General features: G+C 41.4%; 1 protein-coding gene across 3 annotated transcripts in view; it reads left to right on the top strand.

The window, feature by feature from the left end:
• Nucleotides 1-4,124: 4,124 nt before the first annotated feature.
• The window catches only part of PTPN14 (protein tyrosine phosphatase non-receptor type 14), a 110,698-nt gene continuing 95,847 nt past the window's right edge, over nucleotides 4,125-18,975 (top strand). The window contains exon 1 of one of the 3 annotated variants that reach the window (XM_086878656.1): nucleotides 4,125-4,231. The gene's annotated coding sequence lies outside the window, so the exon portion shown is untranslated. Of the gene's footprint in view, nucleotides 4,232-4,286; nucleotides 4,458-10,670; nucleotides 10,900-18,975 lie in introns of those variants that run through there. The other 2 variants (XM_086878653.1, XM_086878659.1) reach the window with 2 other exon arrangements.

The following is an 18,975-nucleotide window of genomic DNA, read 5'->3' as shown; positions in this document are numbered from 1 at the left end:
AATGGAATAATTAATGATAGCACTGAATACTAGAGAAGTATTTTTTTTTCTTTGTAAGCTTCAAACATTACAAGTATCAATTTATAAAGAACTAATATGATTTTAGGAATGGGAATTTCTGCTAGTGCACTAAATTTCTGCTTACATTACAATCAGGTCAGTGTACCCAGCAGTAGCACATGACAGAGATTTTAGGAACACAGTTAAGGTCACATTTACAATACAAATTGGGAACGTGTTGCAACTGCATTCTTTGATTTGATTGTAATGTAGATGACTGTAAAACTAATTAAACATCATCTACTGTTCACAGGAGAAACCACCAGCTGTTGCTTAAGCAGACTTTAAAGACAGTTTTGTATGAAACAGGTTATGACACGGTTTTACCGACCAACAAGGACTGAGATTTTTTTCCATGTTATAACAAGATTCTTTAACACACTCAAAATATGTTTAATACAGGTTTTACTATCAAGGTACTAAGCCACTCCAAAATTCCTTGCACAGTTTCATAATAAATGTCTCCTATATTTTGACATAAAGTCAGTTTTCCTCTGCTGATATTTAACTATTTGGTTAAGCTGAATGGTGTTGGACTTTATTTTCAGAAGGGTTTGAGAAAATTCAGGAGTACCAATTCCAAAATTTGGGTAAAAAAATTAAATAATGTCTCTCTCCTATGCATTGCTTTCATCTGGAAATCAAAAAGCACCTTCTTAAGATCACTATCATTATCTCAATTTTCAGACAAGAAAACAGACAAAGGGGTGTGCTGCTACATGCCCAACATCAGCCAAAAAACTGGTAGCTAAAGCAACTGAGGTACAGTCCTATGTCAGTGAGTTATCTCTCATTTGGTGAGATGTTTCTATTTGTATGTTATTTAGATATTTATTCTATTTTGCAGGGCACTTAATACAATAATCCTGATGATACTGTACCAGGATTCAGTATAAAAAAATAATTATACCAGAGCAGAGGAAATATTTTTGAAATAGACTCCATAAGTCATTTCAGCAAGTCAATAAAATCTCTAAATATAATTTAGAGGTGTCGTATTTTCGGGTGAAAGAAATTGCTGTAAAATTCCCTAGCAGCATAGAAAGACACAGTACATAATCCAGTCCACATATGACTGATAAAAGATTAAGCATCAAAGTTTTCTGGACAAATTTGAACCACCACAGGCATTTGGAACCAAATCAGTAATTTGTATCATTTTTACCTCCAATTCTTGAAACAGTTTGAGTAACACCTAAGCTAGTTTTAGTCTTTTATTAAATGACTCCCCAACTAGCAGATAAGAACGGTTAGTTTTAATCCCGAATTAATATACTCCTGACTGCTCTTGAGGAACAAAGATACATGTAAAGATTACAGATTTTAATGGTCCTAGAAAGCTGTAGTAGCACCAACACAGCAGATTTACATATGGAAACTTCTTTGCAGGCTGTAATGTCTGGGAAGTTTGGTGTTTTAAAGCACCTACTGCTACAGTCTCTGAAAGTCTGCTATTGCATTAAGTAATCTCAATGACAAGCAATGATCATCACCATTCCCAGTTTCTGGAGCTTCTCTTGGCTGGGTAAATTTGCAATGCATTTTATTTTGAAGAGTTTGTTGAGCTGACCTTGCTCTTGCTGAGAAGCAGTATGATTTTATTTATCCTAGTTGATTTTATTTCTTCTAGGGGACCGGATCCAGCAGGTAACCAATACGTCAAATCTCCCCCCCAAAATCTTCCCATCCTTCAGCGTGTAGGTGATTCTTGCAACATTGTGTCCTTTGCAGCTAAGCTCCCTAAATAAGTTTACTTCAAGTGCAGAGAGACCTGAGAAAGTGAAAGCGACCAGCTGCAAACCAGGACTCCGACTAAAACGCTTTAGGGAGCCAGCACACCAGGCTGAGGCACAGATGCAGAAGTCAGTATTTACTGTGTTAAAAACAGCATCCTTTCACTTGGCTCATCATAGGGAGGACAGGACAGCAACCAAACAAGTTAAACCCTAGTCTTGATGTGTACTACCCTCTTTTGCAACTTTCTTCTCAGTAAGGTAATCTCCTTTCTGTATCATTTCAGAGCACAGCGGCTCCATTTTATCATCTGACACCTGATATTTCTTCCAGATAGTTACACTAAGCTCTCGTATCTACACATGGTCAAGTACAATTCAAGTTTAAATCCTAAATGGTGTCACTTCTTAGTGCCTCTGTAGCCATATGTAAAATGGGGATAATTACTTACTTCATTAAGGTGTGGTGCTTGTAAAATGCTTGAGAGTCTCAGATGAAAAGGAGTGCTTGCAAAATGTAATTATAATATTATTATGCCAGAGGTAAGGCATAGGCTTATGATTCCATGTACAGTGTTTAAATACAATTACTTATCTATCAAAATCAAGAATCTGTGCTATTTCTCCCTCTCTCAGCTCCTGATCCTCTTACCATTAATAATCTGAGTAATTCTGACTCCAGTGAATCTGCTCATTTACTCCTTCAGTAAAATGTACAAGAAACAAACAGTAACAACAACTCCAAAACAGTATCAATTCTCATTTATCACTATTTCAATAATTTCCCTTGTTTGCAAGAGTCCTTAAGTCCCTCAAAGTGTCACAGTTGTTTTAAAGGGATACCTGCATTTGACATTTCTGTAGATGCCCATTGGTACCAGAGGTATTTGTGTATGCTTTCTAGAATGTGGATTATTTTTGGAATGTGGATAATTTAAAATAAGTACAGTTTTTTCAGACAAAAATAATTTTGCAAATTGCACATTCGCTGTGATGCACAAGAGGATCTACACATAATATCTATTATTCGCATTGCTCTTATTCCTACTTGATTTGGTGATTCGACACCGTTGTTAGCCTCAGTCTTCCTGACAGTATTCCTACAGTGTGATGTGTTCCCTGCTCCTTTTGTCACTTACACCAGGCATCAGATGGGCTTTCCCACATCTGCCAAGTCCTGGGCATTTCGTGTAATTACAAACTACCACGTCCTAGGCCAACTTCAGGTTTTCTCCTGCTTGCTTTCCAGCAAGGCACAGAGGCATGACAGCAGCATCATGAGAGTTTTTCCATCACAGGTATTTTACCCTCTGTGGAGCTGGAAGAGGAGGGATAACCACACTTCTAGAAGCGAAGGTCACACAGTAAACAGGAGACTGAAAGGGCTGAGATGGGAAGAGCAGAAACAGTCACAGGGAGGAATGAAGAGAAACTATCCTGTCGCTCAAGGCTGCAGGAGATGGACAGGGAGTTAAGGAAGGGCAGAAAAGTGGTTACAGAGAAGCAGGGCGACACCGCGCCTCCGTACGGGAGGGCTGGAAGGAGGATCTCAGGAACTTCCAGGCCCACGCGTGCAGAGCCTGTCTCAGCTCCCCCCCTGCCCCTTCCCAAAGTCTGTCTGGGGGTGCTCCCCCAGCTCCCCCGGTGCTCCCGGGCGGCCCGGGCCGACACGTGCCCGGAGCCCCACGGCGGGAGGGGCGGGAGGGGGCCGGGAAGGGGCCGGGAGGGGGCCGGGAAGGGGCCGGGAAGGGGCCGGGAAGGGGCCGGCACCCGCACCTGGCAGCTCTGCCCTCCTCGGGAGAGCCGCCGCCGGCACCCGCCCGGATTGGCAGGAGCCTGCGCCCTCCTCTTCCTCCCTCCTTTTCCCTCCTCCGCGGGGTGGGTTTCAACCCTCCTCCTCCTTCCTTGGGGAGGGGGTAAGAGTTAAATAAAAAAAAAAAAAAAAAAAAAAAAAAAGAAAAAGAAAAAGAAAGAAAGAAAGAGAAAGAGAAAAGAAATCCCAAGTCGCGTCCCCGACGTCTCCGGGCCCCGCGGCCGCAGCGGCCGCCCCACATTCCTGGCATTCCTGGGCCGTGACTCCCCGCGCCGCCCCGGCCCCAGCCCGGCCCCGGCCCCGCCGCCTCCGGCTCGCCCGCCCGCCCGCCGGCCCCGCTCGCCCCCGCGGGACACCAGTCCCCTCCCTCCCGCCCTGCCTCGCTCCTTCCCGCACCCCGCGGCCGGCAGCAGGAGCTCAGGGCGCCCGGCCCTCCGCGCCGCCACCGGCGGCCGCAGCGCCCTGCCGGCCGCCCCGCCGAAGTTCCCCGCGGTGGCCGGGCCGGGGCGGCGGGAGCCGCTCTCCCTCTGCAGCGCCCGGTGCCGGCGGCAGCCGCTGCCCGCGGGCCGGGACCGCCGCCTCCCGCGGGCGCGCACAAAGCCGGAGCCGCCGCGCTGCCCAGCAGGTAAGGAGCCGCCGCCGAGTTCGCTCGAGTTCGGGCGCGTCCCCGCGCAGACTTTGAAACGCCCGAGCGGCGCCTCGCACTCGGAGTGTGCGGTCGGCAGGCAGCGTTTGCGCGGGGCTCGCTGTGCGCGGCAGCGGGCTAGCACAGCTCCGCCGGCTCTGCATCGCTGCCTGTGAACCACCAAAATAGCCACGCTTGGGTTACAAATGCCAGCCGGTGACCTGCGGTAAGCGAGCCTTGGACCGTCCGTCCAGCCCGTGAATTTCAACTGTTAGACACACAGAGAACACGGCATTTGTCTAGTCAAGAGGTATTTGTAAATAGCGAGGAACGGGCAGGGCTCCGTGCTGGGCTGCCCCTATTTACATCGCGGCATGCCCGTGTTTGCCTTCCTCCCCGCCCGGGGCTTTACCTTGCTCTTTGTTAGTTACAGTCAAGCCTAAACTGGCCGTCTTCAGCAAGTCTGTAACTCTGCCGAGTGCCGCAGCAAAGATCGCGGCGAGGCAGAGAAGAGTGACATCTGCTCTCGTTTCTGATGTGGCAAAGTCGATGAATTGTTAAGATCTCAAACCAGCTCACTTTATTGGGGTGTATTTGGGACAAGCGTTACATAATGTATGTGTGGTATGTGGATATGATGTGTGCTGGAGCTTTCCTATCGAGTATGTTTTATCTCTCTGATTTGCATAAAATAATCATATGTTTCCATTATAAGCAACTCTTTGGTTGGTTGTAACTTTAACAAGGTGGGAACAGTGACTCGTAAAAGGCTCAGATTCAATATGTTATTGCCCAAGAAGTTTTCTGGGATTTTTGGCATGTAGCCTGAAACCATAGAAGAAATGCTTTTACCAGAAGCCAGTTCTTTTTTCTTTAAACTCTGTGCAGATAGTTGCTACAGGGTTTAGTTATTCCAAAAGCACTGTTACTTGCTGCAGTTCTTCAGAGTTTGAAAAACTATTCATATAAAATGGCTCCCCCCCTTCCCAAATCACAAGTCACCACCTGCCAACTTCCATATTATGAGAGGACGTAGCTCTTTTTGAGGAGAGATGTGAAGGGAGGCAGTCCCAGCAGGGACTGTGTTCTCGTTATCCAGGTGAAAATGTCCCATCAAATATGAGTGACAAAATACAGATGAAGCAGCTTTTGCTCTTGGCCTCTGGGGGTTTTGTGGCTGACATCTAATTCTTGTTACATGGTATAAAATAGAAGGTGTGTTGATATTACAGTAATGTAAATAAGCTTTAGGACCCGTTCAGTTATTGCCAGTAGTTGAACCCTTTCTGGTATCTTTAGAAGGCTGTGCCAGAGTTGCTTACAGACAGAGGGCACTTGTGGATATCTCATGGGTCATGATACAAAACTCGGGAGCTTTGCAAACTTACGGGCTGAACCACAGTCCATCAGCAAAAAAAAAAAAAAAAAGCCCCTAAAATCTGTGGCAGAACTTGTGGGCCATCAGTTCTGCCAGTGCATTTGTGTGTGGGAAGCTGTAAAGCATGTCTGTCTTGATGCATCCTCAAGGAATCCAGTGGTGCAGACCAAGGCCAGAGCAAGGGCTGCTAGGCTGATCTCTGTACTGAGCAATGTGAGCTTTTGTATCTACCTTATATTTAGAGTTTTACACGTGCCTTTTAAATGTTTCTGTAATAGTAGCAGAAGTAGCTTTGGCGCAGCTTGTTCATGAGAGTTAATTAGCAACCAGTGTTAGTACTAATGACTGACTTTTCTCTTGCTCATTCTTGTCCAGCAGAAGCCCATGAGTCAGTTACTGTAACTTAGGTATGGAATGGATTTCTATGAAATGCATCCACTCTTGTGCACTTAGCAAATTGCTTTGGCCAACAGTGGCTCCTCCAATCAGGGAGAAAGTATTTTACATATATAGACACAGATAGAGTGTGCAGAGTTCTGGTAACTCTATGGCTTCCTTTTTCTATGTTTATTTGGTACTGCTGCTCTTCCTTCTGTTTCTTTTCATATGCTGTGAAGCTGCATTTGATTAATTGTTACTTAAGTAGCTCACTTTAATATGGATTTACATTTAGCATAGGTATATGCTGTATGAAACTGAAGAACTCCATCTCTTCAGCTGGAAGCGAATTCTCTGTTTCAAGGGTTTGTCAGCTGAGGGGGGACTGTATAAACTGCTGGTACCATACAACAGGTACAAAGTTTTCAGCAGGCTGTGCTGCTGCAGCATATACGTCCTAGTCCTGCAAAGACCCACCCATGTGTTTCAATTCACATTCATGAATAGTGTGTTTGAAACCATGTCATTTATTTTATATATGTAATAATAAACATGTATACGAGTCCTTGTAGGAATCAGGCTATAATACTTAGTATGCAGTGTATCCAGCTCAGCTCTAAGAAGAGAAATCTAAGAAGATTTCAATAAAGGCCTAATTTTTATGCTGAGCAAATGCCATAAAAGTATTTTTTATGTCTAAGTCTACTGTGAAGTGCAGCACCTTCACCTATTATACTTTGTGGAGTGCCATTTGAACAGATCTTGATCTTTGAAAAGAAAGCAGGATGGTGTAGATTTTCCTCCTGTGAGGAGGGAGTATGGTACAAGATTGTGCACAAGATTCTCTGAAGTGAAAAAAGTTCCTTTTTATAAATCTACTGATTTTCTATTCAAACTTCATGGATGTTGCTCCCTCCACCTATGAAATTGTTAAAAGCCAAGAATTAAAGAGTAGTTCCTAAAGGAATGGAGGTAGACCTGAGTTGAAGTCTACGTTGTGGTAAAAATAGGATTTTGGCTTCATTGTCTAACCCCTATTCTCCTGTCCCTGGTGCGGGGGATCTTAAAACTCAGTGAGCAGGTGCAGCTTCCTCTGGTGGTGTTGGAATCAGTTCATGTCCAGATCAAGTGTAGCCTGTCCCATGGGGTGCCCTTGTTCCCCTCAAAGCCTTTTGGTTTGCTGTGCATGTGGAGCTGAACAGGTGATTGGTGAGGAGACACGTCACACCCTCTGAAAGAATAGGGCTCCTCACCTATGTGGAGATAGCCCCCAGGAGCAAGAACTCTTCCCCTTTCCTTTGGGCTGTCAGAGGAAATGAGGAGAAATCAGGAATGTGAAAGGAATTAAGAACACAAGATCATGGTGCAATGCAAAGTATGTAAAAAGAAGTGCACATTTGTTCTAAAATGTGTTTCCTACTTTATCATGCCTGTCCTAATAAGCAGCTGCAAATGTTATTGTCAGCTATAAGTGAATACCTAAATGACTGTAAATTTGGTTAACATTAAGAAGGTTTTCTGACCAAAGGACTTTTCTGGAGGATGTTGGGTGTAGGAAATAATGGATGCATGCTGGCTGGGGAAGAAGAGAACGTTGACTGCTCTGGTGTCCTGTAGCCATTGTTTCAGTCTTATTTTCTGTTCATGTTTACTCTGTTCTGCTCATGTAAACTCTCTTCAGAGTTTAGGTACTGAGCTTCGCTCAACACCAAGCACGTCTTCTGGACTCTGCAACTCTCTAATTCTCAATCAGTCTACCTGTCCTTATGACTAAGAATACTTTTTTATTTTGTCAGTAACAATGTAAACCTAAAATTACACTATGCGATGTATAAACACCTCTGAAAAGAGGGTGGTGAACGTGCATTTTGGTGATCTAATAAACTAGATGAATGATGGTGTGCCAAAACTTGCTAATGATGCAAAAGTATTTGGATTAGGCAAGATTGAAGAAGACTGAGAAATTGTAAAGGGAATACAAGAAAGCTGGGTGAAAGGGAAGCATAGCAGATGATGTTGATAAATTCAAGAATATGCATGTTAGACAGAATAATCAAATTACTTCTTCATGTTACTGGATTGTGAATTAACTGTATTTATTAAGGTGGAGAGGAAAATTTCAACAATGTTTCATTTGAACTTGTGTGCCTTCTTAATGCTCAGTGTTGGGCAGAGGAAAAATGCCACAGTTGTTTTGTAATATTGTGTTAATGGCACAAAGGATGTTATTAAACTGGTGCTTGAATTCACTAGGAGTGAATCAGTTTGTGGTCTCCTATCAATGAAGAGTGATTGAAAAATAATCAAATGAAGTTGAGCAGGAAATATTCATGTAGCACTGTTTCAAGGGGGTCAGTTAGAGGAGGTAGGATGTATATGTGCAAAATAGTGCTTGACCATTACTCTTTGATACAATGGCTTGTTATAAGGAGTAACTTGAAAGCCGAAGTGTAAAATTACTTCTAGATCACCATTTTTGTCATATACTGCCAAAGGAGATCATATAAACCAAAAGCCTGTTAGGACAGACAAGATAAGTGTTCTAGGGACAGGAAGAGCAGTCACAGCTACAACGAAGGGATGTTAACTGTATTGCTGTAGGGCATAAATCAACCTTATCTGACAGGGATTGAGAAATTTCTCTTAGGACACATGATGCCATATGTGCCTGTTGTGATATTTTGTATGTTTTCTTACAGGGAAAGCTGCTCTTAGAAGCAGGCTGATGATTAGACACACTATAGTAATTTAGTTTCTCTATTGTACTGTGAATGATGCAGATTTTAATTACATATTCATGCAGGGGGAATTGAAAGATTAATTTTTTGGTATATGTTCAGGTTTCATGGAAAGCATGACTTGGACTTCAAGTCTTTAGCACATTCAAGTTTGATGTTTTAACTTACTGAGATGTGTTGTGCTGTGGCCTGGGCTGGCACGGAGAGGACAGTGACAGCGAGGCTTCATTTAAAGGCAGATAGCACTGATATCTGTGGTTATGATTTCTACTATGGTTATGATTTCTACTATGTTTTCTGATGGACAAAGGGTATTTTTTTATTTGGGTAGTTAATATAAATAGTTTTGATTTCTGTAACAATGATAGTTCTGTGGCTGTGAGGAGCACAAGGACTGGTTTATGGAGGTAACTACATCTCTTGCAGCTTAATGGGTGTTTCAGAGAAAATATTGCCAACACTGTGGAATTCTTGCATATCTACCTGCTGGGGGAAAGATTGATTTAGTAGCAGGCATTGTGATTGATCTAACAATCAGCACTTCATGTTAACAAATTAGTGTATGTAGTACATGTAGTATGTAGTACAACATAGTTAAGAGTTGTCAGTAGAAGTTTCAAGAAACTATGTTGTACCCTAAAGAATAAAAAGCCAGGGCTTGTGCAACTTTTAGGTGGTCTAACCAGCCAGAATGAGTTGTCTTACAGGCTGCCTGCCTTGCAGCTATCTGCAAAATAAATTATGGACTGACTCTGCCTTCACTGTTGAGGAGGCTGAAGCTGTTGAGAAGGGAGCCTTGCACTGCTCTTTGAACTTAGAAAATAAAGTTTATCGGAAGGCTGTCATTTGTAAACGTGCATAAAAGTGATGGCCTCTCCTGGGACATCCTTTGGCTATGGGCTGGATTCAATGCATAGCTCTCTGAAGGACAAAGGGAGGGCCTTAGCCCAGGAGAGGTTGGCAGTGTAGGAGAACCAGGAGGTTACCAGTAGTTGTTTTAACTTGTGTTTGTGAAATTCTTTCTTGTTTTTACAACTGAGAAAATAGTTTGCATTCCTAAGGTTTTTGAGATTAGCTCTTATCATGGAACTCCCTCTTTTGAGAGGAGGCATTCACTACCTTGTAGATAAAATGCCTTTAGGTTTTTATTGGTGATGATAATTAAGCCAGGATTTTTGACAAGCCTGGGCAAAATCAGGGGACTTTGCCAATCAGAGATTCAACAGATAGAAGCCAGATCCTATTTTTGATGTCTGGTGCCGTTTTGATTTTGACCTCTTCACACAGGATTTTCATTTGTCTTTCCAGTGCAAAATGTATCCTGTTGGTGGTGGAAACCCTGCATTTTCTGGGTATGTGATATGCAGTGCTTATCTCAGGTGCTTTGAAAGGGAGACAGTGTATAAAGGAATTTCTACAGAAAACATTGTGCCTGTTGTTTACCAGGACAGAGGGAGAAGAGAGGGGAAAGCAATATATTCAGTGGCTTAATTTGCCCTGTGCTGAGGTGGAATGAAACTTCTGATGCCTTCAGAAGGAGCAGGCCCTGAAACAGGTGACCTCAAACAGAGAAAAGAGGTGTTTCAGAGGAAATCTGACTTCTCCTTTAAGAGCTTTGCAAAATGCCCCATGTGAACAGACCTGCCTCAGGAAGAAAAACCCTGATGAGCTTAGGGTGTGGAAATTAATTTCAAAGGTCCTGGAAAACAGGCATCTGAAATGATAATAGTTTTTCTTTTCTTTTTCTTGGTTTTCCTTCTTTGGCAAACATTTAAGAGCTACTGAGTGTAATCGATGTCTATTTACATTCTTTATAGTGCTGAGAAGATTCAGCCTGTTTAGGAAGATGCTTTGGTCAGCTTACCAGATAAAGAAATCAGCTGCTAATTGAAGGGGATGGTTGGTGCAGTCTGCTGCTGGTAGACAGAAATATTGACAGAGCTTCAGAGCTCTGGCAGTTCCAGAATGGAGGGTGGACAGGAAAGGTTTCTGCTTGTGGATTAAACAACTCATATAGATGTATTTGAGTAAAGTTCCTGTGATTCCTTACACTTCTGCCAACACTGTGCTGTGGGAATCTGTGACAGCAGAGGAAGCTAAATCACAGTATCGATGTGCTGCTGCTCCCCACTTTGTTGTGGTTCTTTTTGGGAGCAGAGAAAGACAATGACAGGGTTGGGTTTTTTGCAAATTCTCTTCCATGTGTCCATGTTCCCTTTCTTAGCTTGGTGCCCCAAAATGCATCTGTGCATAGCTAGAAATATTGTTTCTAAAATAGAACTGAAATCTTGCAGGAGAGCATTATTGAGGTGGGATAGCATTTAGCATCCAAATGGTAAGTATGTTAGTTGCTAACAATTTCACTTCCTTTTTTTTTTTTTAAATTGTTTGTCTTTCTGACAAGGGGGAAATAAAAGATACCATTTAAAGGTGAATGTTATTTTTAGTTTTTGCATATTTTAGGGCTTTTGCTATGCACTTTGCTGTTTCATGCTGCTTGACATTGAGGTCAAAGAGGTGTTTAAATACAATGGTGTATATGGAGAGATAGACCTCAATTCATAAGTAATGTTTTTGCATTCCTTTCTGTATTGTAGAATGTATTGAGAAGTTTACAGATAAGAAAAGACAAAATACACATCTTGAATTACAGTCTAAGGAAGAGGAGAAGAAATGGTTTGGTGCAATAGGCAAATGGTGTGTTGGGGAGTACTGGCATGTATTATAAGGATTTTGGTTTCTTTGGTCACAGCCTGCCCTCAGACGCTGGTTCACCTCTTGAAAGTTTTTCTGGTTTCTGCATTTGATTGGGAAATTGCTGTGTGCATTTGAATATGCAAATTCAGAAATGCAGATTTATGGTTCAGTAGTTGAGACGGTTTTGGAAGAAAATACCACCTGAAGTCCTGCTTGACTTGTAATGAGCATTTCTCTGGAGCTGGAATGGAAGAAAGCACCTATAAGGAGAGTGCAGTAGCTTGGTCTTCTCTGCTAGCTGTGTGTTAGTTTTGCTCTAGCTGCTCTTGTTCTTTGCTGCTGATGTAGTAACCTAAAACTGCTGGTCACAGAACAGCTCTGAGTTCTTGCAGTGTACATTTGCATATAACTTTTCACTGCTGAAAGGGTAAATTATCACTGTGGATAGGCTGAGCTTTCAAAACCTTGTCTAAGGATGGCCCAGTCGTCTCTTCTGATGTACAGATGGTTTTATCTGGAGAGGCTGATGTAGTCTTGCTGTTTTCCCTTGAACCTGACTTAGGTATGAAGACTGCCACCCATGCACTAATTAATCTGTCAAAACATCTGACAAGGGGTGGGTGTGCATTGAAGACAATTAGTCATTTTGTCTATTAGTCAATAATGTCAGCTTTGGTTGATGTTATATAAAGTTTCTTACCTACTTTTGTATTTTCAGCTTGTGTTACGGTAGAAGCTTGTTAGCACGTGGTTTAACTCCCATGTTAGCTTTGTGTTGTCAGTGTCCTTTGCAAGTATCGCATTGCATACAGTTGTGACATTCTGCATTTCCTACCCCCCTATACATTCAGCAATGTACATTCAAAAATTCACTTCAATGGTCACGACTGACTGGACTATGAGCTGGTGATAATAAAGTCCTCCGCATGGAAATCTGTTAAATAAGAGGAGCATTCAACTAACTCCAGGTAACATTGTCCACTGTTTAATGCCACTTAATTTTGCCTTCTCTGCTCTCTTAATAGTGTAGATTTATAAAGTAATTTATTTTTTTACTTGGGATGGAATCGGAGCAAATGCATTTGTCATCTCTTCATGTTTCATGTTGCAATGAAAGAGAGCAGCAGAGGATAGGACAATGACAGTGAAGGATGTCCTCCATTATTCCAATATTTTCTTATGATGAAGGAAACAAGTTTGTGCATGTTTATCTTAAGAAGGCTTTTTGCCACAACCTGAGCACCCTGTGACAGTGGTTTTGAAAGCAGAACAAGTTAGTTTTGTTGAGTGCCTTTTGCAAAGGTTAAGATATGTGAATAAAAATAACATTTAAAACTTCCATGTTGAAAAAGACTCTTTGGTAATACAGTTAGTAAAACAATTTTATACGTTCAAGGCAGAATCTAGATTGTTTATTAGGAAAACTTCCTAATAATAAACTCTATGATTCACAGTATTAATTTCTTAGGAACAGCTCTGTTTTGGAAATTGTGTTAAAAGAAGACTCGCCAATCCAATGAAGCATTCAGTGAAGAGTCAAAGTCTTTGTCAGAAAAATGGACAAGGTTCTGGCTTTGTAATCAAAGAGCTCACTTTCTTCATAGTAGTTTGAAATAATAAAGTATTTTTAAATTTAAAAACCTGTGATATTAGCTCCAGTAATTGTTATTTTTCACCATTCTTTTAGGGATAAAGATGAATTTGGTTACTGAACTTGGGAAAAGATCAAGGGGTTTTTGGTTGTTTTGTGGGGTTTCTTTTTTTGATTAATTATTTGAACCCGTTTTTTTAGTAAAGGATCTGGTAAAATGGTAATAGAAAACCAGTCCAGATATCTTTAAGTAAGTACTTTTGGCAGTGCAGTGTTTTGGGGCCTTTGTGAATAAAGTGACCTCATTTGCAGTATTTCATACCTTTGTACCTGTACTTTGATAGACACTTCTTTTGCTTTATCCTGAGGCATTTAACAGGCCATTCATTTATCCACCCATGCGTGTTTCTGCCCCACCTGTGGCTGTCCTGAGCTGTGATGCCCAGGAATGTTTCATGCTGGCCACGCTGGGTGCTTTCTACACCACATTCTGTCAGACATCATTTGACCTGCTCTCTGCAACGTGCTCCAAGCAAGGTCCTAAATGCGCATCACCGAGAGCCAGTGTGGAACTGTTTGGGTGATGACTTAAATGTAGATTTCCTTCACTCTTATCTCAGTGGAGTTATTTTACTGGTATGTGTGGTGATTTTGTGTACAATGGTCAAACCTGAAAGAATTTAATCAGGGTAACAAACTGATAGGGCTGGGTATCAAGTGCTAACTGCACAGGAAGGGGCTCTGCACCCAACAGTGCCAGATCTGTTCTGGATGATGCTGTCAGTGATGGGTGTTTCATTAAGTCTTTATGCAGTGATTCCTCTAACCATTAGGAAAAGAGACTGAGGAGAGCTTGAATGTTCATGGGGTTTTTGTAGTTTTGTTTTGTTTTAAAACATATCCCCATAATGGTAGAGATATATGGGAAAGGTAATGAATTTTATAAAATAACAAAGATATGTGGCTTTTGAGAGTGATTCTGTCAACAGATGAAGACCATTTATCTGTAATCTCCCAGATGTGATGCTCTTTATTATGGATTGTGAATGATTGTGCTGCAAGCTGCCTATCACCACAGCTGTTGTGGCATTGTGCACTGGATAAGTGGTGTCTAGACATGATCATGAGCTTTACCTCTGCAGTTTATATCTCTCAGAAGTTAGAAATATCAGACAATGAAATGTTCGCATTGTTTTTAGGACACTTTGAAATACTGGAATCAATTCTGGTATTTCATTGTAGCATTTGTCTGTATATGCCTTTAAAGACTCTGTGTCAAATCTTTCATATTTTCCATGATTTCTATACTTTCACATCTTCTTGACCTAAGGAATATGGCAATGAATGGTGGCTCTGAAGATCTGGTGGAATGTTGAGCAGAAGACATTGTTGAGTGTGTGCAAGCAGTTTGTGTACTAACTTTGTTCAAACATAGATGCCTTAGCTCATAAACAGTGAGAACTCTACAAGGACAAACTGCAAGGTCAGAGGAAATTAAAAACAAAAGAATGCCTGATTGCCATATCTGCTGAGACTGAACACTGATTACATTATCCTTGTCCTGCCAGGATCATGATGATGACAACTGTGTTTTATGTCCTTTGACCAGAATCATAGAATATCCTGATTTGGAAGGGACCCACAAGGATCATGGTGTGCAACTCCTGTCCCTGCAGAGGATGAGCTCCAGAATTACACCATGTGTCCGAGAATGTTGTCCAAACACTTCTTAAATTGTCAGTCTCAGTAGATTACAAGGCAGAGGTAACTGAGACTTTGTTAGGTTAAATTCAGCCCTCTTTCGATGGAGGGACAGCATAATTAGACAAAAGGGGCTCAGAGTCTTGTGCAAGAGGAGGCAGCGCAATACACGTGGGTTCTAAGAGACAGAAGGTTAAGTGTTGCAGTTGGGTACATCCTGGAATTGTAAGACACCTCACATTGTTGCATTACGTGCCAGGAGAGCGGAAAATTACAACTCGGTTATTCAAGACTGTAGTAAATCTTGTTAATACCTCATACCTCTGACACATCTGTCAGTGTGGTATCGTAATTATTTACCTTGGCACTGTAAGCTCCAGGCAGGAAGTCCAGTTGGTGAACACTACATCCCCAAGTCTCTGCGTGTGCTTGCCGGCCCCCCTGCCACCGGCACAGCTGGCAGCCCTGCTTACCACAGCAGGGCGTTCGTGTGAGCAGAGGTTTGCAGGATCAGGACACCAGTGTGCCACAGGAAATTGCACTTCCAAAGGTGAGTGTTTGTAACTCCTGACAGCTCGTACCAAAGTAAATTCTGCTGGAGGTTATTACCTGCTGAGTTGGGTGCTTTGATTTTATTTTAATGCAAGAGGATGTAGCATTAGGTCTGGTGTGCTTATTACTCCAAGCTCCTTTCGCACGCTTTTTAGCTTCGTCTGGGAATAAGTAAACACCTAAAATAATCTCTGGTTTTGTCGTCTCTTTGGTAGTCTGCTTGCTTCCTGTATTATGAAAGTTATCATTAGATTAGCTGTGTTTAAGCTTCCTGTCTCACCAGGGTTTTTCCATTATTTTTACAATCTCTTTCAGGAGGTACCAGTATCATGTTTCTGTAATGAAGGTTTCACTTAAATTATGCGTTCGGGGTTTTTTTTCTGTTGTGTTTTTTTATTTTTTCTCTGTCCCCTTTCCTTACTTTGTCTTTTTTTTCAACTCTGATAATTAACCAGGTTTGGGTTTTTTTTACTTGTTGGCAGATGCTATTGTAATAACACGCAGGCTAAGAAAGCATAATACAATTTTTGTCTGCAATTGGTGTGCTAATATAAATGGTAGAAAAAGCAAAACAATCTGTTTAACTAATCACTACTTAGTCTTGTTCTTGTGGGGAAAGTTGTTTAATAGGTGACCCTGCAGTTGTGAACTCAGGCTGAGAAAATAAATAACTGAGATGCACAGTGTCATGTTTGGCTCATCTAGGGTAGAAATTGAATATATAAGTCTGGAAATACATCATCTTTAGTATATTCTCTTACCATTAAGAGAAAACTGTGGCCACTGAAAATAATGGACTTTTTTGACTTTTACATGGGCTCATTTACTTATCAAACCAAAAGGTAAACCTAGACCTGAGGTTTTAGAGCAAAAAGTGGAGCTGAATTTTCAGAACAGTGAGGTAGAACTTCCTCAGGTCAGGCCAATCTTATTAGATCATGGGCAAACATTTTGCCATTGCTGCGTACCCTGCTTGACCTTCTGTGTGTCCCTTATGGTTAAATCTCATTTTCCACTAATAGATGTCGTTTGCTTGCTAGTGTGTATGTTTGCCTGTAGTGTTGCAGACTGTACTTTTTAGTGTGAACACTGGATGTGAAGTTCTTTAGGCTTATCTTTAGGTTTTACCCTTTTCATTAACCTTTTTATGGCTTTGGACAGCTCTGCTGTCTTGCCAATTGATGTTTCTTTGTAGATTTCATATAAATTCTTGCATTACTTCTGTAGAACATATACTAGATCCTTTTGTGTTCTTTTATTTTCAGTTGTATTACTGATTTTAGGAGTTACCAGAATAATATTTAGATTTCTTTGTCACATTTTATTTTTGGGGATGCCAACTACTTTCTTGATTCATTGCAAGATAATTGATACCTAAAATGTTCCATGACAGTTTCTTTAGTTGTTCATTGATTCATTTATTGTATCATCTAGGCTGTTGCTAAATATGCACCTGTAGTGCATTTGGGAGAGTTTTGCCCAACTGATGCTTCTCCCTTATGGTAACTATCTGTCATTTAATTTATTTGCTTCTAAAAGCTATATATTATTTTAATAAATGACATGTTTATATTTTGAATTTCTAGCCTATGACCACAGTAATGAGTAGCCTTTTCCTTTCTCTTGAAGATAGTTTCAGGCTCATCCTAATTGATTGCTTTCACTCATTTGCTGGTGTTGTGCTCTTCATTTCAGTGTCATTGTCTTGGTGGTAATTAAACAAAAGCCCAATTAAGTCTCCTGCTATACTGGGAAGCAGCTTGCCAGACTTTGACAGTACAACAAAGAACATTTCATTGAACATTTTCTTCAGAAGGAAATGTCTCAGTGGAGGTTTGTAAAGCAGCGCATATGATATTAGACACTTTCCAGCTATCATTTTAAAATTATTTTAAATCTGCGACTGAGCCTTCTGCTCTGTTCCAAAGACATGACTCAGAACACTACTTGTGTTGGAGAGCTAATTTCCATCCACTGACAATGTGAAAGCCCTCTTGAAACATCATGTTTTCAAAGCAGGCAAAGTGAGTTTTAGTAACCTCTTAGCTTCTTGGAGTATTTTTCAACATAGGGTTTATGATAAAAAGAGCGGATTAAAAATTTTCTTTGTTTATCCAAAATGTAAGCCTGTAAATCCCACTTAACTGAAGGCATCGTAGTTATTGCTCTTCATATTTTTGTTTCAGAAGCTGTAAATTGGAAGAGCCACTTTAGAACTGGAAAAAGAAGAATGAATTAGAACAATGTTTTTTCCAAACGGAGCTGTTCGTGGCTGTTGGCATTCATTCTTCTGCATTAAGTGGCTCGAGAAAGTGGAGGGAACACACAAGATGAAGAGAAAAATGGCCCAGAAGAGCCTGCTTTGACAGGACTCTAAGATAGTCACAGGACCACTGCCTTACTGCCTGAAAACTTGTAAAATGTGTGAAAAGATTAGGTCCCCATCTCTCTCTCCCTCTTTTACCGTTAACTTTTTTTATTTGAATGCCACAGCTCCGTATCACTGTATATCAAGACCAAGACAATAATTGCCAACAGTTCCAAGTACGTGTGTACATTATTATATTTGATTTCCACTGAGCCATAAACACTCTTTGTCCTTTGCCTTTTACTAGCTATTGGCTTGGCTATTCCTTGTGGACAGGAAAGCTGTGTTTAATGCTTTGTAAAGTGGCCATCAGTTCCTTGCTTTTATCTCTATTCAGCATAAATTATTTTCAGCAAGGTCACAGAAACATTCTGGCCAAGATTTGCAGGTGCCCCTTGTGGAGAGCTATTTCAGGATAAAGGATTAATCTTGCTGTGTCTTTCCTCCCCTTCTCTCATTTCTTCTATCCTTGAAGAATACTAATCCTGAATGATAGGAGCCCATGGCTGGTCTCCTCCCTCCTCCATGGCTCACTTCTGTGTTTTGTTGTGTTTTTTTGTCATTTTCAGAATTAACCCTCAACTGGATAGGCCAAAGCATATTCTTTTACCCTTAAGCTTGAAAACTTTGTGTGTGCTGCCATTGCAATATTTCTAAGGGGGAATTCAGCCCCTAATTATCAAATTAGATGCACATTCTGGTTCTTTGGCATGACTTTGCTTCTGCCCATCTGTCAGGTTGGCACTCTGCCCTCTCAGAAAGTAGCCGACCAGTTTCAGCTGAGCAGGGGAGCCAACCAAAGATGGGTTAAGAGAGGCAGCCCGCAGATCACTTTATGTTTGATTCCTCTTGCCAAAAGCTCTTCCTGTTTGCAAACAATGTCAGCTTAAGCCCATATGCTCCATTACATGGGATGACATCTGTGGAGACAGATGCAGGGATGGCAATACAAATGACATTTGATAAGGAAGGGCATATGTTATGAAACCAGACACCACTATGAGTTTAAGACCCTGTCTGTACTGCACGTGCATACAGAAAAATAGATTGCTTCTGTATTTTGGTGTGTGAGTGCATTCATCAGCCACAGTGTTGGGCTTTTGTGCACTTCATTGTTCGAGGTTTGTGCTAGGTGTACCTGCAGTTTTGTGATTTGGTTGTTGCACATTATTAGCTGAGGTCAATATTTTGCTCCAGTACTCTTTGAATGGTGATGTGCATTAAGGGTCCAGTAGTTTGCATGATGTAAAGAAACTGGGCAATGCCAGTGTAAGAGCAGCCTGTTGTAGCAGAAGGTTTTGCTGTGAAATGTTTTTCTGAAGGATTTCAGCATTACCTTCC

The sequence above is a fragment of the Cyanistes caeruleus genome, chromosome 2, assembly GCF_971803275.1.
Source record: "Cyanistes caeruleus chromosome 2, bCyaCae1.hap1.1, whole genome shotgun sequence".
NCBI lineage: Eukaryota > Metazoa > Chordata > Aves > Passeriformes > Paridae > Cyanistes > Cyanistes caeruleus.
Note: the sequence above shows the minus strand (reverse complement) of the source record. Positions and strands in the feature narration are given on the sequence as shown.